Source organism: Apodemus sylvaticus, chromosome 2 (assembly GCF_947179515.1).
Source record: "Apodemus sylvaticus chromosome 2, mApoSyl1.1, whole genome shotgun sequence".
NCBI lineage: Eukaryota > Metazoa > Chordata > Mammalia > Rodentia > Muridae > Apodemus > Apodemus sylvaticus.
In genome coordinates, this window is record NC_067473.1 from 31396068 (window position 1) to 31420794 (window position 24727).

The 24727-nt window shown below is 38.3% G+C and overlaps 1 pseudogene; it reads left to right on the forward strand.

Moving 5' to 3' along the window:
• Positions 1-19960, forward strand: part of LOC127677835 (polyadenylate-binding protein 4-like) — a 137304-nt pseudogene extending 117344 nt beyond the window's left edge.
• Positions 19961-24727: the final 4767 nt, after the last annotated feature.

Consider the following 24727-nt stretch of genomic DNA (forward strand, 5'->3'; position numbering starts at 1 on the left):
AGGGACCTATAGCCCCAGCCGCATATGTGGCAGAGGATGGTCTTGTCAGACATCAAGGGGAAGAGAGGCCCTTGTTCCTGTGAAGGCTCAAGGCTCCAGTGTAGGGGAATTTGAGGGTGGGGAGGAGGGAGTGAGTGGATGGGTGGGGGAACACCCTCATAGAAACAGGGAAGGGGGGGTGGGATAAGAGGAGTCTGGTGGGAGACCAGGAAAGATGATAATATTTGAAACATAAATAAGGAAAATATGCAATAAAAGAAATCAGTGCTCAGTACAAGCAAAACAAACTTCTCATTTTGTGGAGAAGGTCATGCATGATTTATAAAGTCTCCATCTCCCCTCTCCACCCATCCAACAATTCCCTTGCCATCACAGCACATCCCCCCTCAAACTCATGTTCTCTTCTTCTGTAATTACTACTGCTGTACGTTGCATACCAGGGAAAGACATACCCACACTGATGCAGGAGGGACACAAAGCACCAAACACCAAATCAACACAAACTGCCCATCATATGTCCTAATTAAAACACTACATGTACAAATAAAAGGGGACACTGAGAGCTGCAAGAGAAAAGTCTGCAAGTCACATACAGAAGAAAATGCATCAGAAATAGAACCAGTTTCTCAATGGAAACTTTAAAGCTCAGGAGAGCCTGGAGCAATGGATGCCAAGTTCTAAAAGACTATGGTCCAGTCCAGACCTCTTTACTCAGCAAAAGTATCTACCATGGTTGGAGGAGAAAAAATATTCCATGATATAAACCGGTTAAAAAGTTCATGACCACCAAAGCAGCCCCACAGAGAATACCGGAAACAACACTTGGTATGGAAGTGAGGACACAGCTGAGAAACTATAGAAAGAATATAAACAATGCTATAGGTACTAATACACAAAATAGGACTAAACATGCTAACTGCAAAAAGCAATGGAATTACAGCAATCAACACACACCTTTATTTTTTATTTTTTTTGATTTGGTTTTTTGAGACAGGGCTTCTGTGTATAGCCCTGGCTGTCCTGGAATTCACTCTGTAGACCAGGCTGGCCTCGAACTCAGAAATCCACCTGCCTCTGCCTCCCAGAGTGCTGGGATTACAAGCATGCGCCACCACCACCCGGCTAACACACACCTTTAAATAAGAACTTTATGCCAATGGTCTCAGCTCTCCAATCAAAAGACACAGGTTAGTTAAACGGAAATAAAGAAGACACCCCATCCCTTTTTCTGTCTATGAGAAACAGACCCTACTATCAAGAAAAGCACCACCTTAGAGTGACAGGACAGAAGAAGTCAACAGGCATCACCAATCTATTAAAGCAGGAAGTCAGCAGGCATCACCAATCTATTAAAGCAGGAAGTCAACAGGCATCACTAATCTATTAAAGCAGGAAGTCAACAGGCATCACTAATCTATTATCTGACAAAATACAGAGCCTGCCAAATTAATCAGAAGAGAAAGGCACTTCATTCTGATCAACCAAGAGGATTATATATGCATAAAACTCTAACATACCCAGTCTCATAAAAAGCATTCTACTGAACCATAAGCCACATAGTACTCCCAATTCCGTAATACCATGTGATTTTAATATCCTACTTTCTCCAATGGACAGGTCACCCAAATTAAAAAGAGAGAAACATTAGAATTAAATGATGCTATATATTAAATAGACCTAACAGATACTTACCCAGTATTTCACACAAATACTACAGAATACATACTCTCCTCATCAGTATACAGGGTCCTATGTGACCATGACACAATAAAGTCAAAATCAATAGCAAAAGAATATCTAGAAATTAAAGCAACTTGTAAGTGGGTCCAAAAAGAAATCAAGAAGGAAATAAACAGTTGCTGTAAGTAAAAACAAAAGCACAACATGCTAAAATTGGAAAAGATAAAAGCAAAACAACAACAAACAAACAAAAAAAACAAGCAAACAGAAAACTTCCTTGTAGAAAATTAGCCTTCAACTCAAAATTCAACACTGTAGACCTTAGAAGAGAGCCTTAGAGGAAGGGAGAGGAAGGGAGAACTGTTATAACTACATTATAATCTGGAAATAGAAAATTCAAGTTAAAAAATATCTTAGTAAAGTTTATATTGTAGCTTGGGATATGGGGAAGCAGGTGTGATTTTGATGTATTAGAAAAACAGATTTTCAATACACTTCTATCATTCTTAAGAAGTTTCTTTTGTGGGGAAATTCTGAAGGATACTTAGTCTTTCAATGTAATCAAGAAGTGGAATATAGGTGCTAGATAGATGACTCAGCGATTAAGAACTGACTGCACTTCCAGAGGGCCCTGGTTCAATTCCCAGTGACCACACAGCAGCTCACAACTGTAATTCCTGTCCAGGTATCCAACACCCTCACACAGGTATGCATACAGTCAAGTCACAAATGTATATAAAATAAAAATAAATAAAATTTTAAAAGGAAGAATATAAATTTTATTCTAAATGTTCTCACTGAAAAAAATCTTAATTATGTGTTGTCTAATATACCATGTTGGTAAAATGTAGGTAAATTGACACAACGGCAAGAACACAAGATACAATATAGGTGAAAATGATTTGATGACTGAGGAACATACTCCCACTTCAGGATTAAAGGAGAAAGATAAAACAAATAACAGTATTAAAATACTGTGGTAGTTATATATGACACTAAATAATAGTAATTGTCTTTGAATGAGATGAATTGTTTAAATTTACTTTCCAAACAGCTGATGATGAATGAAATATAATTTAAGGTATTAAAATATTAATCAACTTCCTGATTTTCTTTAACTTGTAATAACCTGGTTATAATCCAAATGACTTTGCACTAACACATTTAAAGCTTAAGCAGGAAAAATAAGAGCCGCAAAAATATGCAGTTAATGATGAAATTTATGATGCAACTATGGGTCAGACACTGTTCTACAAAAGACATTTCGAATTTTCTTTTTTCTTAAAAAATTTCCTTTGATGCTGCTATCTACTTTGACATTTTTGGCATTATTTTTGCTGTTTCTCTCTGTCCACATTTAAATCTTCTTTATCTTTCCTCCTTTTTATCCCTACACTGATACTAAAATACATAATTAAAACTACTTATTGCTAAATTTAAAGTAATTTGGTGATCACTCAAATGGTTTCAGGTATTTGAGAGAAGATAAATTGATCATTTGTTTTCTTCAGGAGATCAGAGTCCAGGTAGACGTCATCTGCACAGGACTTCCAAGCCCATGTCTCCTTTCACATGAGAAATTTGACAAAAAAACTCAGTGTACAGGCATATAGAAGTGGTATACATGTTAAATATTTACATATAATAATGCTTAAAAAGTGTATTTTAAAACAATACTTTGATATCATATAATTTCAGTGTTTATTAAAGATTAAAACAAATACGAATACTAATGATATGAATCATATTTTTATTTTCATATAAAGCATTAAGTCTTGGTTGAATGCTTAATAATGCAGGACACAGAGCCTCTTCAGTGCTTTTCAGAGTTGACTGTTATTTTCATTTTATTGTCATCAATGCTGAGCATAGTGCTTCATGTAAAGGTATAGTATAAGATTGCAGAAGTGCACCTAGGAACATTTCAGAAATTGTTGGAAATTCTGTTCTAATACCAAGTAAAAATTCATTTGATACATTTTAAAATGAAATTCGAGTCTGCAACAGAAATTTAAAACAGCAAGCATCCTATTAAGATCTAATTCAAAGATATTCTAATTTGTCAGGATGCTTCAGCGGATGGAAGTGCCTGCCCCTGAGACATGAGGACCTGAATTTGATGCCCAGAACTCATGGTAGGAGAAGAAAACCAACTCTCAGAAGTTGTCCTCTGAACTTACAACCACAGTGAGGTAGGTGTATGTTGACATGGACACGCAAAAATAATAATAAAATAATAAAAATTAACAATAAATTAATTCTCATATGCCAAGAAAAAACATTAGGGAAATATTGATTTCTGCCTTAGAATGGGTATTTAACAAGAAACAAAAGCATGAACACTTTACCAGTTTGGTATATCAAATTTTCCTCTCTATATTTTTTTTTTAATTCCCAAAGTGGTACACAGAACATTAGTTTAAAGAGACATTAAGTATTGAATGAAAAATAGTTGTTGGTGAGCTAGAGTTGGCTCAGTGGTTAAAGTGCTTGCCTAAGCAAGAGATTGAGTGTTTGAACCCTTGTAGATGTGATGTGGACATAACAGCCCATCTGTAATTCCAGCCTTTGAAGGTAGAGACAAGAACGTCCCTGGGAAAACTGGCTTGGCAGACGAGCCGTTTTATCAGCTCTGAGTTTGATTGAGAGAGCCTGCCTCACAAAAGGGGGAGGAGTTGGGATTTTCTATCTAACATCAAAATCCCAACTCAATTCTTCATAGAGTTAGAAAGAGCAATTATCAAATTCATCTGGAACAACAAAAAAAACCCAGGATAGCTAAAACTATTCTCAGCAACAAAAGAAAATCTGGGAGAATCAGTATCCCTGACCTCAAGCAATACTACAGAGCAATAGTGTTAAAAACTGCATGGTATTGGTACAGTGACAGGCAGGAGGATCAATGGAACAGGATTGAAGATCCAGAAATGAACCCACACACCTATGGCCACTTGATCCTCGACAAAGAGGCTCAAAACATCCAATGGAAAAAAGATAGCCTTTTCAACAAATGGTGCTGGTTCAACTGGAGGTCAGCATGCAGAATTGATCCATCCTTGTCTCCTTGTACTAAGCTCAAATCCAAATGGATCAAGGACCTCCACATAAAGTCAGACACTCTGAAGCTAATAGAAAAGAAACTGGGGAAGACCCTTGAGGACAACGGTACAGGGAGAAAGTTTCTGAACAGAACACCAATAGCGTATGCTCTAAGAGCAAGAATTGACAAATGGGACCTCATAAGGTTACAGAGTTTCTGTAAGGCAAAGGACACCATCAAGTGGACAAATCGGCAACCAACAAATTGGGAAAAGATCTTCACCAATCCTACATCAGATAGAGGGCTAATATCCAATATATATAAAGAACTCAAGAAGTTAGACTCCAGAAAACCGAACAACCCTATTAAAAAATGGGGTACAGAGTTAAACAAAGAATTCTCACCTGAAGAACTTCGGATGGCGGAGAAGCATCTTAAAAAATGCTCAACTTCATTAGTCATTAGGGAAATGCAAATCAAAGCAACCCTAAGATTTCATCTTACACCAGTCAGAATGGCTAAGATTAAAAATTCAGGAGACAGCAGGTGTTGGAGAGGGTGTGGAGAAAGAGGAACACTCCTCCACTGCTGGTGGGGTTGCAAATTGGTACAACCACTCTGGAAATCAGTCTGGCGGTTCCTCCGAAAACTGGGCACCTCACTTCCAGAAGATCCTGCTATACCACTCCTGGGCATATACCCAGAGGATTCCCCACCATGTAATAAGGATACATGCTCTACTATGTTCATAGCAGCCCTATTTATAATTGCCAGATGCTGGAAAGAACCCAAGTATCCCTCAACAGAAGAGTGGATGCAAAAAATGTGGTTTATCTACACAATGGAGTACTATTCAGCCATTAGAAACAATGAATTCATGAAATTCTTAGGCAAATGGATGGAGCTAGAGAACATCATACTAAGTAAGGTAACCCAGACTCAAAAGGTGAATCATGGTATGCACTCACTAATAAGTGGTTATGAACCTAGAAAACTGAAATACCCAAAACATAATCCACACATCAAATGAGGTACAAGAAGAAAGGAGGAGTTGCCCCTTGTTCTGGAAAGACTCAGTGAAACAGTATTTGGCAAAACCAGAACGGGGAAGTGGGAAGGGGTGGGTGGGAGGACAGGGGAAGAGAAGGGGGCTTATGGGACTTTCGGGGAGTGGGTGGGCTAGAAAAGGGGAAATCATTTGAAATGTATATAAATTATATCGAATAAAAAAAAGGGGGGAGGAGGCAGAATGATAGGCTGTTTCTCTACCATCTGTGAGATGAGCCAACCCAAGCCACGTTAGATTTTGTTAAAAACAGTTTTACTGGGCAGCTGGCTGCAAGGAGTGAAGCCAGTGCAGTCACCATGGCTGGTGGGGGCAGGAGCAAGGGGGGGAAGGGGGAAGAAGAGAGGAGGAGGGGAGAGGGAGGGGGAGAGAAGAGGAAGGGAAGGGAAAGAGGAGGGGGAGGGGGAATTTGAAACTTTTAAATTACTTTTCATGTAAATGGTTAATGTCTCTGGTAAAAATGCATAAAGTGCATTGAATGGATTAGACAAACACAAGACTAAAATATTTGCTACCTGTTTCATCTTATAGAACACCCATCTATTGAAACCAAATGGAAGAAGATATGCTGTAAAAATAAAAATGAAAAGAGAGTATAAGTAACTATAACGTTTTTTGTATTTTGGTTTTTTTTTTTTTTCAACTCAGGACTGAGTTAATTCTTTAACCTTAACGTTTGGTTTCAGACCCAGGGACAAGGGACTGAGGCACATATTTTACCTGGCCCCCAGGTTCTCCCAGCGTCCCTCAGTCCCTACCTGATGTGCCTTGCCCCCAACCTTTAACTTTCCAGTCCAGGTGCTGAACCTTCTCCAGAAGCCCTGGTCTCTTTTCTCCTCCTTTTTCTCTGAATTCTCTCTCTGTCTCTCTCTGTGTCTCTGTCTCTGTCTCTTTCTTTCTCTCTCTTCTCTCTCTCTCTCTCTCTCTCTCTCTCTCTCTCTCTCTCTCTCTCTCTCTCTCTCTCTCTTCTCTCTCTGTCCTTTGTCCTCCTCTTTCTTCTCCTCCTCTTCCTCCTCATCCCATTCCTCCATGAAGACTTCCCAGGCCTAGGTCCTGTGGCCAGTGAACTTGCCAGCCAGAGAGCAGCTGCCCAATCAGCCAGTCTTTACTATAATCCAGTCTGGTTTGAATTGGCTCATTTCACCAGCCTAAGGACCCCTCCAGCTACTGCAACAGGAGCATGCCGCAGCAGACATCTAAAACCGAAGAGCGAAATGAGTTGAATACTGGTGCTCAGCTTGCTTTATCCAGTTTTCATTTGTACTCAGTCCGAGACCCCTGGCCAAAGAAATGATGATGTTCACAGTCAGGACAAGTCTTCTCTCCACGGTTAAACCTTTCTGCAAGATCACACACAGATGTGCCCATGGATGTGACATGGGTGGTATCTGGATGATTCCAGATTCAGTCATGTTGACAGTGAAGATTGCATATCACAGCATACACGTTTAGAATTCCCACTTTCATCTTACAAGCTGATCCATTTTTATTTGTATTGTTTTACGCTCAACTGTGTTATAATTAAAATTTAAGGTATTGTGTGAGGTAACAGTATTGCTACCTACCCTCAAAATTTCCCCTCAAACTGGACATCTCAATGGTATTGAACTAGATTAAAGGTGTTCCTTATGGTACCTTAACTCCAGTAAAACTAACTCCCACAAGAGTCTGGAATACTATGGAACAATGTTAAGAAAAAATTTAAAAGGCAATTAACTTGATTACTGTGTGAAAATAAGTTACAGTCCCATCGGGGGTTGGTATTTGACCTTTTGTATTTAAAAGATATATTGGACCATGGCTTTGTTGTAAACAAACAAATTAACAAACAAACAAAAACAAAGAGTCTGCTGTATAATGGTAGCAAACAATGGGAGAAGAGGACAGAACCTAAGGTGGCCCTTGATAGATAGTGTCTACTTATCTAACCATTGTCTCTTTAATGTGGACAGACTATCTAAATTATTTCTAATCAACATAACTCAAAGGTGATACATTATTGATGTTGTTTAAGACTATCTTAGTAACAGCTTTGCTCTAAAGACTTCTTGTTGGCTTGATGAAGGAGGCAATGGTATTGGGAGAGGCCATGCACGGAGCTGGAGATGGTCTGTAGGTTGAATGGGCAAGCTTCCTCCCACAGTCATTGAGAAGCTGGGATCCTCACTCAGAAGGCCTCAGTACGATGCACTATTCAGATACTACAGCAACTGTAGAAGCCAGTACTTCCCCAGTCCTCAGTGTTCTTGCATGAGAACTGACTGCTGACACTTTGAATCCTTGTAAGCCCTTGAGCAGACCACCCTGCCTTGGGATACAGGACAAGTAAATTGTGTCATGTTAAGCTGCAAAGTTTATGGTATTATACAACAATAGAGAGCTAATATAATTACCATGGGTATGTAAAATGGATAAAATACTCTTAGAGAGGATTGGTGATAATTAGATTTTTAACAATAGGAAAGAAACATCAACAAAAATAGTAAACTCCTACTTAATTAATAGCTTCACAAAAAATTTGAATGAAATTTAAGAGTAATTTGAGGAAATTTTTAAAATTGAGAGATTGGAAAATGAAAGTAGACACAGCTACTACTATTCTAAAGGACAACATGTAAAAACCTATTGCATAAAATATCATTTATTATTTTGCTACTCAAATGAAATAAGGTAAGTGATATTAATTCTGGGCCCAAAGAAATAGAAGTGTGAAGTGTGACTTAAATTATCTATCTGCCTACCTATCATCAATCTTTAAGTGATATAGTAGACAAAGATAAAAAAGTGTGGTGTAGTCAACATATTGGGAGGATTAATAGAAAAATATTATAGAGATAATTTTCTTTATCAAGACCATCAAACAAAAACCACAAAGGAATGAACTGAGAAGCAGGGAGAGTGCAGTTTATATATGCCACAGAGTAGAAAGTCAAATTGTCTTCTGAAACACTCTACAGAATAAAAAGAATATTTAGAACTGCTGAGTAAAAGACACAGTTCAAGAGCAAAATGAGCAACAACTGAACCAGCAAGTCACAGAAGAGGAAGCCAGAGTGCCTGAAAATGTTTAGGTCAAGTCACAGAGCACAGCTTTCTTTTTCCTTGTAGTAGATATATGCACTAGTGTCTCTCTCTCTCTCTCTCTCTCTCTCTCTCTCTCTCTCTCTCTCTCTCTCTCTCTCTCTCTCTCTCTCTCCTATATTCTTTTTCTACATTCCAAATGATTTCCCAGTTCCCAGTTCCCCCTTCCACATAAGTCCCATAAGCCCTCTTCCCTCTGCCCATTCTCCAATCAACCCCCTCCTACTTCTCTGTCTTGGTACTCCCTTACATTGCTTCATTAAGCCTTTCCAGGACCAGGGCCCTCTCCTTCCTTCTTGGGAATCATTTGATATGTGAATTGTATCTTGGGTATTCAGAGCTTCTAGGCTAATATCCACTTATCAGTGACTGCATCCCATGTGTGTTCTTTTGTGAATGGGTTACCTCACTTAGGATGCTATTTTCCAGATCCAACCATTTGCCAAAGAATTTCATGAATTCATTGTTTTTAATTGCTGAGTAGTATTCCATTGGGTAAATATACCACACTTTCTGTATCCACTCTCTTTAAAGGGGTGGATTTTTCCCCAGGTTGGACTCAGCTAAGCACCCATATTTGGTCACTGGGACATCAATTGAGAGGTCACAAATAGGCACATAGATGACCGAGGCCATGGAATGTGTAGTCCTTTGCTCTTGCTTTTACAGACATAACATTGCAAGGGCACTGTATTAGCTCAAAGCCTTCAGAACCAAGAGCAATAACATCAATTAAACAGTACACATATAAAAACAAATAAATGCTTCTAAGTTTGGAGATATTGATTATTTAACTTTATCAAGAACTCCTGTAGCTAACTGATAACAGATATGAAATGGATATCGATTTTATTGCTAATAAGGAAAATATTGCTGAAACCACAGTGATAAGCATTGTATTGATGTTGCTTAACAACTCTATAGGACACATTGCAGAGTAATTTAGAGATACAGGTAGTGTTCAAAATATGGCAGCAGCAAAGAATGGAACCAGGAAATTCCTGCATGTGAGCACAGAAGTTGCGCACAAAAAAAAAAAAAATATCACAGTGTGATGATCCAAATGTCAATATATGCCCTTGGATAAATAGATAGGTACATGGTGATATGTTCACAATATGGAAAACAGTAAAAATGAGTGAACCATAACTTTCAAAATCTTAAAAACAATGGCAAGAAATTATAGTGAATTTCAAGGTTAGGGTTGTAGTTCAGTGATAGAGTGCTTGCCTGATCTGCTTCAGGTCCTGGGTTCAATCCAAAGAACTGTCAAAAGAAAATGAGAGTGAGTGAGAGAGAGACAGAGACAGAAATACAGGCAGAGACAGACAGACAGACAGACAGACAGAGAGAACCAGATAAACACCAAGTTTTAGAAAAGTGCATCATTTGATTCTATTTGCAACACAAAGTATTAATAATAAAAATTACAATGTGGTGACATTAACTAATGTTTTATTTACTTAAAAGGGAAGCAAACATAAAGAAATGATACGACTTGACAGCTGTGTGCTGAACATACAGCTGTTAGTCAAGGGATTTTTCTCTGGACTTCTCACTCTGTCTCAACATTTTATACCTTGAAAATGAAAAGGCTTTCCGTTTTGAAGCTCTGAAACCAGGTCTGCTGTTAACTGGTCATGTGACCCTTGGTAAGCCCTAACAGCTCTCTAGATGTTTGTTTTCTCATCTGCAAAATAAATGTGTTGAACTCTGAGACCTCTAAACTGCCTGGCACCATTAAAATTGCAGATAATATTAATTTTTAAAATCTTGACTTAACAGCTTTATTGTGATCCATTACTCTGAGCAAAATTCAGTGTATCTACTTGAATATGCAAAACCATAAGTGGAGTCCTATGACCTCAGACAATTAGCTCAGCTCAAGGACCCAAACTAAATTTGAAGATCCTGAAAGCCCTGAAAGTAAGGAAGCACAAAGGGTGTTTGTGACTAAAAGCACTTATATTCCCAAAGTTGAAGGCACACACACACACACACACACACACACTATCATCCTATAAGAAAGCACTTTTCTTATGAATCTTTTATAGAAATGTGTATCTTGGCAGGACCCAACCCACAGCCCAATTTCCTGCTCCGTCTGACACAATTGATGGACAACTGTGATAATTCAAGAAATATGACAAGCACAAGCGTGGGTTTGCAAAGTACAGGGCTAAATTGGTGTCATTTTTCTATTGTAGACGCAAAGAAATGCTTCAGTCTCCAGAAAGGGACAGACTAAAGCTCAAGATTAAAATGAGTTTCCTCAGCAGCAGCAGGAAAGAAGCACTCCCTGTCGCCTCTGGGGATAGTTGATGCTTTCAATTCTTGTGCTTCAAATCACTGGGCGTTATTTGGCTATAGATGATATTATGTCTAAATATGTCCATAATATAGATTGAGGGAAACAAAGCAATTGGCACGACTCTTTCTGCACTTTTAGACCTTCTGACACACAAGACTCTTGTTATAGAAAATGTTTTGTGTTTCGATTTCCTACACATTTCCCTGGACCCTATGGTACCATGAAAACTGGCTCTCTGTGGAATTCAGTTTTAGTGGCTTTCTAGAGACAATCATTTGCAAATACTTGTACCCAGGAGCTTATACCATACTTATGCCGTGCAGGACAGTACCATGCTACAGTCTATTCTCATGATTACTCCGTATGCTTTTAAAGGTACTAGAGTCAAAACACTATCCAAAGAAGATACAACTGATCCTAATCTTAATCATACTGGCTAAACATTTGGAGAGGATATGACATGGATATACCTCCCTAAGCATGGCTAAGTCCCTTCCTTCTGCTTACACAGAAGATCTTAGATATTATGCTTAAGTGGTGACTTTGCTATAAGAGTACTATTAGTCACCTTTTTTGTAACAGATTACCTGACAGGAAGCAATTTAAGGATGTCAAGGTTTGAGAGATTACCCTCCCTCCTGGCAGGAAAGGCTTGGAAGCTTGAATGAGAAGCAGCTGGTCACACTGTCCATTGTCATCCAGCACAGAGAGATGCAGGGTGGCTCTCTGAGGCTTCAGTTTGGTTAAACTCTCATAGGCACTCACTGACATCGGGAAGCTTATGCAACAACGTCTTACCTGTCAACGATTTTTGAAGGTTGGCTTTATGGCTCTGCAGGTAGAGCGCTTGCCATGAATGCACAGGAACCTGAGTTTGAATCACCAGCACCCACGTAAAACTGGGTATGGGGATACACGGATAACCAGCACTTCTGTAGCAATGGAGATAAAGGCAGAATCCCTGGAAGCCCCCTGGCCGAATAGCCTGGCATCCAAAGTATCAAACAGGAGATTCTGTCTCAGGTGAGCCAGAAAACAAAGACTGACATCTAAGCTTGTCCATGCCATGCTGGTACCGCTATTCACACATGTACACACATGGCATGCACACACACACACACACAGAGAGAGATAGAGAGACAGACAGACAGACAGACAGACACAGAGACAGAGACAGTGAAAGAGACAGATATTTCAAAATTCTCATCTTTTACCACATTCCTTCAAGTCACAAGAAAGGCAATGCACCTCTATCCTTTTTTTTTAAAGAATACTTTGTTTCATGTTTGTCGAAAACATTATATAATTTTTATTGCACAGCTACTCACTGAGTGCCTGAGATGCATTTGGACTTGGAAATACCCTGGGATCAGTCTTTGCTCTTGCTGCCATCCATCCTGGGGTTTTGAACTTGTATTTCTTCCAGTCATTACTGTACTGTACCAAAGGTCAGGCTCATTTCAATAAAGACTCTCAGGGGTAGAACCAAAGGTAAAAATATCCATGTAGTTCCAGTAGCATAGCCTTTTGTCAAATTATAAATAGAATCCAAAGTAATCCATTTCTTACATATACATATGTATATATATACAAATATATATTTGAAATTGCAATTAATATATTAATTTGTCTATCTGAATAAATGTTCTGTTTGCAACAACTTTGCCTCCTAATTTTGAGTTGCTTTTGCTGTTATTATTGAATGATTCACAATGAGTAATTTGGGAACGTTTATTTAAAATGTTTATATAATGGTAAACTGTCAAAAATATATTTTGAAGAGAAATCTTATGTGATCGATCATTTTTCAATTTATGATAATCACTTCAAAATATATATGCATACAGAATCATCTCACTTTACATCTAAACCCACCTAAATCTGTGTTTTTATTTGGAACGCTTATCCAAAAATTATGGAAAATAAAATGTTTTGATAACCAGGTCACAAATGAGAAAAGTAACTAGAAATATTAACATATTTTAATATTTAATAATGTTACTTATACTTTTTATTTTAAAAGTATGTAATATATTTTGCTCATGTTTTTGCTCTTCCCCAACACCTCCCAGATCTTTCCCACCCCTCTCACCTAACCTGTTCTTTCTCTCTCTCTAAAAAGAACTAAGCAAATATAAAAAAGAAAATCAGAACAAACAATAAGACAAAAAAAAAGCCCAAACAAAAATTTCACAAAGAAAGGTTTATTTTCTATTGGCCAACTACTTCTTGGCCTGGTGCCTGCTCTGGACTTCTTACCATATCCACTCACTGATACATCATTGGAGAAAATAGATTTTCCTTTGGCCAGAAAGCAGCAATTACACATAGCTTCTTTGTTGGACATAAGATCCTTGTTCTTTTCCTCTTCTCAGTGCTGGGATGCCACATGGTGTGAACCTGTGCCAGTCCAAAGTGTGCTTCCATTGTCTCTGTTGAGTTCATATGTGCATCAGTCCTGTGTTTCTTTAAGTCACCCACCACCTTTGTGTCTTACACTCTTTCAGCCTCCTCTTCTCCATAGGTCTCTGGTCCACAAAGGAGAGACATTTGTTAAAGACATCTCATTCAGGACTGAGAGCTGCACAGTTTCTCTCATTCTGCACACCCTGCAGTCATGGGTCTCTGTTTTAATTATCAGTTACAGCAAGAAGTTTCTCGGATGACAGTTTAGAAATGCTCTGAACATTGGGTTTAGCAATATGTCACTAGGAGTCAGTTTATTGCTACATTTCTTTAGCAGAATAGTAGTAATAGGATTCCCCTTCACTCACTACCTGCTTAGCCTCAGGGTCTTGGCCATTTTATACGTGCCATGTATAGGTCACTTTTCATGAAGTGAGCCTTAAATCCAGTGTTAAATCCAAAGTGGTTTGTTATTCTCATAAAAGTGATATTTTTAAAACAAACAATAAAAGCCTGTCACTGAGGCACTAGAGAACAGAAACATGCATGTGTTCACACTTCAGTAAAAGATGGATGTCAGGGCTCATCATGGCTTCCAGAGCTGCAAGTGAACTAGTCAGTGTGTTTCAGAGTTCAGCTCAGGGAGCTGTCGCCCATATAAGGGACCATCACACATTACCAATTATCTTCAACCACATACATGTCAGAAACAAAAGCCAAACTGGGGTGACTCTTTCACTGAGTTCTGTATGAGAGGAATCACTTCCATGGCCCCTGGGCTCTTTAGGATTTTGATCTGAGCTTGTTGAGAAAGTTGTTGACCTTCCCCATGCTGAACACTGACATGTGGGTCTAAACTTTGCCGCTGGTGCTTCCATGAGTCATTCTGCCCGCCTGACTCCTTAGATGGTCAACACAGATGCTGAATGAGTGGGGAATCTGGAAAGCTGCCAGTCATTACAGTCATCTGATAAATGTTAAACATGCGTTTGAATAGTGAAGAAAATTCCTTCAAATTATCCTTGTAATTCTCCCTCAAACTCAATTTTACCAAAATAAAGCAAACAAATATAACAGAATAAGTTAAAAAGAACACATTATACCAAAACATTGTCTTCTTTGCTTACCACTTGAATATTCAATAGCAGAATCATGAGAAAGGTTGTTGGAATGAATATGAATAGTTTTGCTGTGTTGGGCTTTAAAGCAAATATTCCAATTCTCTTAAGTCTTCAACATAAATATTTCTCTATGCACATTATTTATTTATGCATTAGAAATATTCATCTCAATATTGTGTATGTAAGCATAAATATTAATGAAGTAATAAAAACAATGTCCCTGATTACAAGTTACCTTCCCTTCCAAAGAGTCATACATTACCTTCTTTATGCCTATATAAATGGCTATCATTACTTCTGGAACTACAAAATAGAAACTGGAAGTTTTGGAAAATGTGTCTTTATCCTACTAACTGGCTGTGAATAAGGTTTCCAGCTTCTGATTCCGTATAAGCACATCTGTGGATTTGTCTGTTCTTCTATTTGGCTTCAGCGTATTTCTTTAAACTTCTCTTCATTGCCTACTGCTATGTAAAGGCAACTGTATTCCCCAATGAATTCATTTTCAAAGTTTTATCTTCTCTTGAAGAAAAATTACTATTTGATGAAAAAAATTGAAGTAGATAAAAAAAGATAAAAGGATTTTTGGTTTAAAAATTGAACAGTAGACAGTTGATTCTCAAATAAATGTTTTCATAAGGATTCTATTGAGCAGTTTATTTGTATTTCAAGCTATATACAACAAAATATATTAAATATAAGAAAATCAGTATAATCTTTTATGACTCACAACTATAGAAGTTAAATAAGCAGAAATAATGGGAAAACTAAACCATGATACAAATGTCATCAAAATATTGGCATGCTGTCACTTATAATTCAAATGAATATATATTAGAAATTATTTCTGTAACAGATGCAAAAATAATATATATTAATGTTTTTAAAACTATACATCAATTAAATCTCAGAACTATTGACAAGCAAGTGATTTGGGACAAATGATTTCATCTCTGTTTAATGTGAGAAATGGGTAGAAGAAAGCTTACATCCACAGTAGAGAGAAACATTAGAGAGATGTACCTAAATAGAAGAGTCTTAGTTGAAAAAGCAGTTAATTATCTCTATCTGGTTATGAGGAAAGCAGAATAAATGTTGTCAACAAGAATCTGAAACACAATAAGGCAGAGCAGTAAGCATGGAACCTGCATCAATAAGACTAGAGTTTGAAGTCAGACTGTATACGCACTGGAGGCAGACACAGCAGAAACAACAAACACACAATGGTTTGCTAACATCAGTATCACTGGGCACAGGATGTGTCTGTCATCAGAACCTTAGGCATTCCTATCTATAAATTCTGGATAGCTCTGACTGGAATGGATCTTGTAATGGCACTGGATTGTTACATATACTCAGCTATACATACATACATTCATACATACATACATACATACACATTGTCTATGTGACAAAATCTAGATTACAAGTTTATGGTTAGCCACAATGAAATTAGCGAAATAAGCTTCTGGATTCTATAGAGGGTATCTATTCACTGGATAGAATTCTACCAAATTTAACAAGGTTTAAGTGAAAACAGACTACAAAGAATACAAAATAACCATGATAGTCTGCTGCTCAACCATTCTTCCATTATCTGCTGTATTCAGCTACAAGTCCATATATCTGGACTACGTTTATGTCCCCTTTACTTTATAATCTAATGTTGAATTGTGTGTGTGTGTGTGTGTGTGTGTGTGTGTGTGGACATGCACATGTGTGTAAATTCACAACCAAAATGTAAAACTATAGGTGATAAGAAGTGAATAAAATTTTACTTACACATATTTGACATTTTCTTTTATTTTTCTTCAGTTACAAAGCTACCTGTGATAGTCCTGATTTTTCATTTATAATTTGCATTCATTGCTCATTTTTGTCCTTAAGGCAACATCACAGCTGACTGGTGTCTTCTCCAGATGAGGTGACACTAAATCTTATCCTGAGAGGTCTGAGTGTTGTGGAATGCTGCCTGGATAAAGTCAGTCCAGCTTTGGAGTACTGTTTACCACACTCCTGTACAAACAACTACTGCACACTTAAGGACATCCTTACCCTGTTTATCCCTCCCTGCCTTCACTGAATAACACTAATTCTAGTTCCATAGGTAATCCAAATCAGTTGCTCTATTAAGATAGAATGCATGGCCTGCCTGTTAGGACACTAATAGGAGGAGGGGAGGAATTAGGTTCTATAAGAAAGCAAGCTGAGCAAGCCAGGGAGCAGCAATCCAGTAAGCAGCACCCCTCCATGGCCTTTTCATCAGCTCCTGCCTCCAATTGACTGGTCTACGTGACTTCCTGTCCTTAGCTCCTTTGGTGATGAAACACCAAACAATGTGGAAAGTGTAAGATGAGTAAACCCTTCCTCCCCAACTTGCTTCTAGGTCATGATTCTTTGTTCAGGAATACAAACCCTGACTAAGACATATGGTAAATATTTAAATTTCATACAGATAAAAATATGCCCAGGACTTATCACATACATTGCCTTCAGTGTTATCACAGTAAATAATAAAGCTAGATTAGATGACTGCTATATTCATACCTGTCATTACTTTCAGATCATGGTATGTTTGTGATCAAGATGGTTGGGGTTCATACATAGTAGCATGACTTCTAGTGTCTTTGGTGTTTGGTTTTGTATGAATGTGTTTTGCTTTAGAAGCACACTAGGGCTAAAGGAGAAGACTCCATTAGTGTGTTGGTTTGATTTTCTGTGATCAAACACTGACTAAAGACAACTCACAAAGGAAAGGCTTTATTTAAGCTCATCCAATACAGTCCAAGGATCATGGCAGAAACTGAAGGCAGAGACCACAGAGGAATATTGCTTACTGGCTTGCTTGCTCTGGCTTTCCCGGAGACCTTTTAGTACACACCTCAGGCCCACCTTGACAGAGAAAGGTGGCAAAGTGCTGGGCCCCCCAACACCAATCACTTATTGAGAAAATGTCCTACAGATCTGCTCACAGGCAAGTCTGATGGAGGCAGCTCCTCTATTAACATTTCCTCTTCCCAGGTTCTTAAGTATATGAATCAACATTCACATAATCCCAATTGACTGCCTTCCTGTAGAGTACAGAGAGGTTAGTGAATAAGATGTGGTAGAAAAAGTTGTTAATTTGAGCATACATCTCTATTATCTTCACAGAAATGGCCAGGTGCTTATTCTGTGAGATTGCAATTCTACAGGCAAAGCTTTCATTGATCAAGTCACTAAGACTAGTGAATTTTGCTCATTCTGGCATACATCTATCACAACACTAAACTCAGTATCTGGGAAAATAACCAAGAGGTAGTTTTAAGAGCTTTCTGGGCCTGTTGATGAGAATGTCTCCCAGCAATAATACCCTTTAGTCCTGACCTCTGTCAGACACTACTCTAACTGGTGAGTCACAGGGACAAGAAGCCACCATCCCTATTTGTTTCAAGGATATCAATTTTCTCTATATTAATATTTTTCAAGGCTTTGAGAGGTACACACCCTGGTCCCTCTTGAGAGACATATGAATCAACTGAGAAAATAATAAAGTTTTACAAATTCCATTCAGATTCTCACTTTGATACCCTGTTCTTTACAGAACACAAGAGCATTTCCGAATTTTGTCTTCATTTAATGAATAAAATTTTGTCTAGCAAATCACCAGAGACACAGCTATTTGAGTCAGCATACTATAATGAGTATATCTAGCTGGCATACTCTCATTGTCATCAATTAATCTGATCGAAAACAACATGCCTTCTATTTCGCTCTAACACAGGAATCATTCTGTCCATACACACCAGCCAAATTTCTGTGACTATAAATTAGCAGAATCTTCCAAATATCCATATCTGGAGAGCTTCTCTCAGGTCACCATCTGAATGCCCATGCTTGGACTGTTTCTCTCCTTCCAGGAGAGGGCTAGAAACTCTCTAAGAAAGTGTCTGCAAACTTCCTCAGACAAGAGAGAAAAGGGTCTTACTGCTGAAAAGAGGGAGATGAGAGGAATGTGGAACACACCCAGATGGCCCATTTCACATTCTGGATTTGCCAATTGATGTCCCAACTTAAAAAAACAATATCTTGTGACAATGTGGATCTCATCTGTGTTTGGCATAATTTGGCTGCCTTTATGTTCCAAACCCTGTGGTACCAGAGACAAACGTTTCTTCCAAGGTAATGATGAAGCCTTCCCCTTAAGCTCTAGTGAAAACTTCTGGTTTCCTTATTTCCTTTTTCTGAGTTCTCTAGCATGCTTAGAAATAACCTTATTTTCTTTATTTTCACTACTGTCTATTGCAACAACTACCTTCCAGCCAAGTCTATCAGTATTTTACTCCAGTGACCACACGTGATTAGTTATCTACCCATTTGACCACTACAAGTCATGGTCTACTTGATTTTTATTTATCAATGACAATAGTGCTGTTATTGTCTTGACATCTACTCAAATTGAAGGCCCAATTCCAGATTTCCATGAAACTCTTTATGCCAGTAATGGAGAAGCAGTATTATTAAAATAAAAATTTTGAAATGGAAGTTATGTCTTACAGGACATAGAAAGTGGTAGTAGTGAAAGTCATGATGAAAAGAAACAACCTAAAAAAATGTTATCTATCATTTTGTCCTGATGTAATGCTGATGGAGGAAAAGCCATCGATGGTGTGGAAGTCTAATAAATAGCTTCACTCACCGGGCAGTGGTGGCGAACACCTGTAATCCCAGCACTCTGGGAGGAAGAGGCAGGCGGATTTCTGAGTTCGAGGCCAGCCTGGTCTACAGAGTGAGTTCCAGGATAGCCAGGGCTATACAGAGAAACCCTGTCTCGGAAAAAAAAATAGCTTCACTCATCAAGTCACCAGAAAGCAACTGCAAAGTGGGAAATTTTGGGGCCATCTGTGTGGCTTCCCACCAACTGCCCCTCACATGCTAGAGTAAGGAGGTGTCTATGGCAGCCACTGTGGCTACAATCAGTGCAGAACTGGGGAAAGCTGGTGCTTCCTGGGAGCCAATCCAACTGAATCAGTGGCAACATCTCATCTCACAGCTTCTAACACATTCGCATCTTCCATTTTATCTAATTCAAAGCTTTCCCCAACTATTCTCATTTGTAAATTTGAACCCAGGATATGGAATGGATTGTCAATGGCTATGCCAAATTAAGAACAGACATCACGGAAACTCCAGTGATCAATGGTAGCACTGAGACCAGGGGAGATACTCAGAGAATTCATAGCCCCACAACAGCCTTCACAGTGATCTTTGCCTAAACTTATGTTGCCCATGCCACAGCAAATCTTGAACACTTGATTTAGTATGATTCTGAAGTAAGAATGTTCACAGCAATCCTCAGAAGTGTCTCAAATCCTCTGTGAAATTAAATTGTGGTTCTTCTTGACCCAACAACCTCCTGCACTGGACAAAGAGTAAGACAAATGCAAGCTCTGCAGACATGTGTATATCTCCATCTGTCAAGTCTTTTTGGCAGAGACCTCTTTAGCAATTCACTCTAGAGAGTGATTGCTTTTGGTGTTCTATTTTTGTATCAAGAATGAACTCTAACGACTTCCATTTGTCTCTTAATATGCTTCATACTTTATATATTTGTGAGCCAACATTGCTGAAAATGTTTATGATTCAAAAGTTCCAAAATTTTCTTGATGGTCAGTGTTTTTGATCTCAAAGTAATTTACTAATGGTGTATGTCATTTATAGAGAACTTCACAACAGCTGTGAGAACATCCTAGAATCACATCAATCATAGGATGATTATATACATATCTATGAATAAGTCATAATGAAACCCATTAGTTTGTACAATTGCTATATACTCATGAAAATAAATGTCTCTTTCACACATTATTCTAGAGTACTTGCACTCGACCCGCTGCCACAATTCCAGATGTAAAAAGCTATCAACTTTCAATAACAAAATAATGAGCAAAAACTACAGAAAAAGATAGAGCAAATTCCTGCCGTTCTGAGATGCCTTAAGCAAGTAGTTCTCACGGCATCCAATAACTTCTGAAATCATTGTGTCACCTCAAAACTAGATATTAAAAAATGTTTTCCATTGTCCCGTACATCAAAATTTGGCACAAGATTTAATGAATATGGCTTGAGGGAAATGTCAATAAATCTTATGCTCTGCCCAGGATTGCCCAAAAGTAACTTACTTAGAGAGATCTTCTGTTGTGGATAGAGTACTTATTATGATGCAGAGACTGTCCCAAGTATGTTACAAATGTTAACTGATTCAGTGTTCATTATCCAAGAGGACAAGTACTATTATTATTCTTAATTCAGAGAAAGACACCAAGGCATACTTCAAGATATGTTTCAGGTTCACGATCAAAACAATTCTCAAGCAACAAAACTGAGATTTTGATGCTAAAACTCAGAAATATTAATGGCATCATCATGGTACTTCTTTATTAGGAAGGTACACCTATCCATGCCAGAAACACTGCTGCCTTAAAGCCCCTCTTCACTACCCCAAAAATGCAGAAGTCACAGTATCTACCAGGAGGTGAACCAGAATAGATTTCATATAACATTTCCTTCAAGCATCCAATGAACAGAACATAAGACAAATTCCCAAACTGTAGTGAAACAGAGACTGAGAAGATTCATATATCTAAAAGGGGAGGTAAGCAGGGCTCACTGGGACTGGAATTCAGTGACGGTAAGGATGCTCAAAACATTAAATATGGTAGAAAGGTAATAATCTAATTCAATAGCACATAATACTCTCTTGCACAAATGTAATTGATGGGAGCTACTCACTGTAACAATTGTTGCCAACATTAATTATAGAAAAACTTGTTAATTTATTAAGAATTACATGCAACATGATTGATACATAGTAGCACATTAATAAATAACAAATTAACACACAGTGATATATTAATTAATCCATTGTTCCTCTTCTTATTTTAGTGAGTCCACATCATCCATAAACAAAATTGATCCTCTGTCTGTATCTTTAACTAACTCATGGGAACATACGATTCATTGTTTCTTGCTGTAACATTTACAAAGCCTATACTGTCAAAGACTCACAAGAGATAAAAATATACCACATGCTTTTGAAGAAGAAAAAAATTGCTCTCTTTCCCACGCATGATGATTTCCTCTCCTTCGCACTTTCTAAAATGTTAGGCTAAGCAGAGGTTTAAATAACATCTCAGGGCATCATTTGCCATATCGGAAGTCCTTGACATATGTCTGTGCTCTCCTTTAATCCATATTAAGGGAGATTGGCCTCAGATATGTTTTCAGAAAAAAAGAGATATTGTTTAGTATTTTTTCCATTTATTCATTCATTTATTTACTTTAAATAAATTGGAGATTTCCCTCCCTCTTCTCCTCCCAGTCCCTTCTTGTCCCCTCTCCTCTGCCTTTGACTCCTCCCTTTCTTCTCAGAGAAGGAAAACCTCCTATGAATATCAACCCACCTTGGTATATCAAATAGTAGTAGGACTGGGCTTATCTTCTTCTATTGAAGCTAGACAAGGCTGAGTTCAGTTAGGGAAGAGGGATCCAAAGTCTAGCAACTGAGCCAGAGGCAGCCCCTGCTCCTCCTCTTAGAGATTCCACACGAGGACCAAGTTGTACATCTGTTCCACTTGTAGGGGGACTGGGTCTGTCCCATGCACACTCTCTGGTTAATGGTTCAGCTTTTGTGAAGCCCTATGTGCCAGGCCAATTCTGGAGTTTTAACATAGCTTTGCCATTGAGGGCTTCATTCTAATAAAATATAATATCTACCTGAAAGAACAGGAGAACTGCAATGTCTACATGTATTTATGTATACATTTATGTTGAGCAATAATAAAAATGATGGGATATGGGGAAGTGCCTTTAATTGTAAGGTTTTGAAAAACTACTCCATGTTAATAATCAGATCAAAAGTTGAACTGGCATTTGTCTCAGCATGGGCAGCATTAAGTCCCCACTGCAGGATCAACTTCTCAGATCCATTTGAGTTTTCCATACCTTATATTTTATTTAATTTTTTATGGGTATCTGTCCTTTGCCTGCATATATGTTTGTCTGTATACTACACACGTGCCTGGTACTCTTGAGAGTTAGAAAAGCATGTCAGGTTTGGTAAAACAGGAGCCATCCTGTGGGTGTTGGGAACCATACTAAGTATCTCTTCAGGAGCAGTCAGTGCTCTTAACCACTAAGCCACCTCTTTAACCACCAGAGATCTTATAGTTCAGCATCAGATAGGAAATTATCTATTGTTAAATGTTTTCATAGCTCCTCAATTGTCATTAAGTAATTGAACATACACAAGCTAAGACATTAAAATTGACTATAAAACGTACTGAGAACACTATATGAACAAAACTACAATACATAAATAAAAAAGTAAGGTCTTCTTTCTTTGGAATGGAAATAAGGGAGTGAGTCAAATCATCCTATGATTTTTTTTAAAGGGCAAATACATTCTTTCTCTTGTCCAGGAACAGGAGCTCCCTATGTAGCATTATAACACCTTGGTCACATGGTTCCTTGGTGACATTATCAATGCTCCAGATCTTCTCCCATCCTCCCTCTGATTACTCTTCTACTTCCTTCCTTTTCCTCCAAAGCTGAGTGTCACATGACTCCCTTAGGCTCTCAGACCACCCTAGCACTGCCTCCTCAAATCCATTCTCTCAGCAATAACTTCCTTTCCCATTCCCTCTCCCAGTACCAGTCTGTGATGGGAATGAGTCCCTTGGAGAACCGCTCTCTGCTGTGCTATGAAGTTAAGCATCTAACTATTCATAACTGATTGTTGCTCAGGGAGACAGCACTCCCATAAGTAATACCTCAGGGGAGAGTTCCAACCCAATGGGGGATGCCTTTAACTCCATGTGGTGTTCCCTGGTTTTTCTGAGTTAGCTGTTTTTTATCTGTTATATTTGATGTCACACTTAGATGTAAGACTTTTCATCTTATAAAACTCAAACTCATGTTTAAGAATACAATAAGCCAGCTTCAGCTGGCCTTAACGTGCCAGAAGCATTCATCCACGATTTCACTGAATTGTGTAACTCACATAAAGCACTCAGCCACAGCACTTCTGGATGCTCAGATTCGAGCTTCTCTTAAACTTTACTCCAGGCAGGGGCTTAGATTGACAGTCGGAGTCCCTTTTTACTTTATTCCCTCCACACACAAGCTGAGTTGATTCCTGCGGATGCAAAGCTTTTGTGTTCCACCCAGAAGATGTGACATTAAATGTCGGAAGCCAATAAGGGGAGGAAGCTGTGTAGGAGTCAAATATGAGACCTTGAAGGGTTCCGTGAGGAGGAAAAAGTGTCTGAGAACAGAATGGAGATGGCAGACTATACTCTGCAGCTTTTTACTGACAGAACACTATTGAAACAGCGTAACTTAATGTATAAAAGCAAATTCTTTAAAATTATACACTCACTCCTTACCGTGTTATGTTGTTTGTGAAGACCATGTCCAAGAGGATACTGAGTCCCGGAATGTGATATGACAATAATTTATTCCCAACAAGCAGGTTAATCTCTTGACTCAGCAATAGAAAAAGCACAAAGATCCTGATGGTCTGCCCTTAATATAGAGAACAGACTGAGAAGGGGCAAAGCGTGCTCTTTGAGAGGAAAGCGCCCTGGCCAGAGTGCATTCTTTTCATTGGGACAAGTGTTTTGGAGGCAAATACATCAAAGCCATCCAGCAGAAAGAGAAGGTAAGGCGATGTTTTGGTAGGCATCTGGGTTTTATTTTTGAAAAAGGGAGAAGTCGAAGAGAAAAACTGTAAAGGTAAAGAAAGTAAGGAAAGAGAAACCACAGGAAACTCTCAAGAGATTTTAATCTCTCTTTTTAAGAAGATGAATTTCTTTTATTTGCTGCTTATGGCTGTTCAGCTGTCATGAATGTAAGTGCAGCACAGAACTGAGGTCAGACGAGGGTGATGGATCCCCTGACCGCCTGGATCTGGCCTTTTTTAATTGAATATAATCTTCATTTACATTTCAAAAGCTAAAACTTCTTCCAGTTCCCCCTCTCCC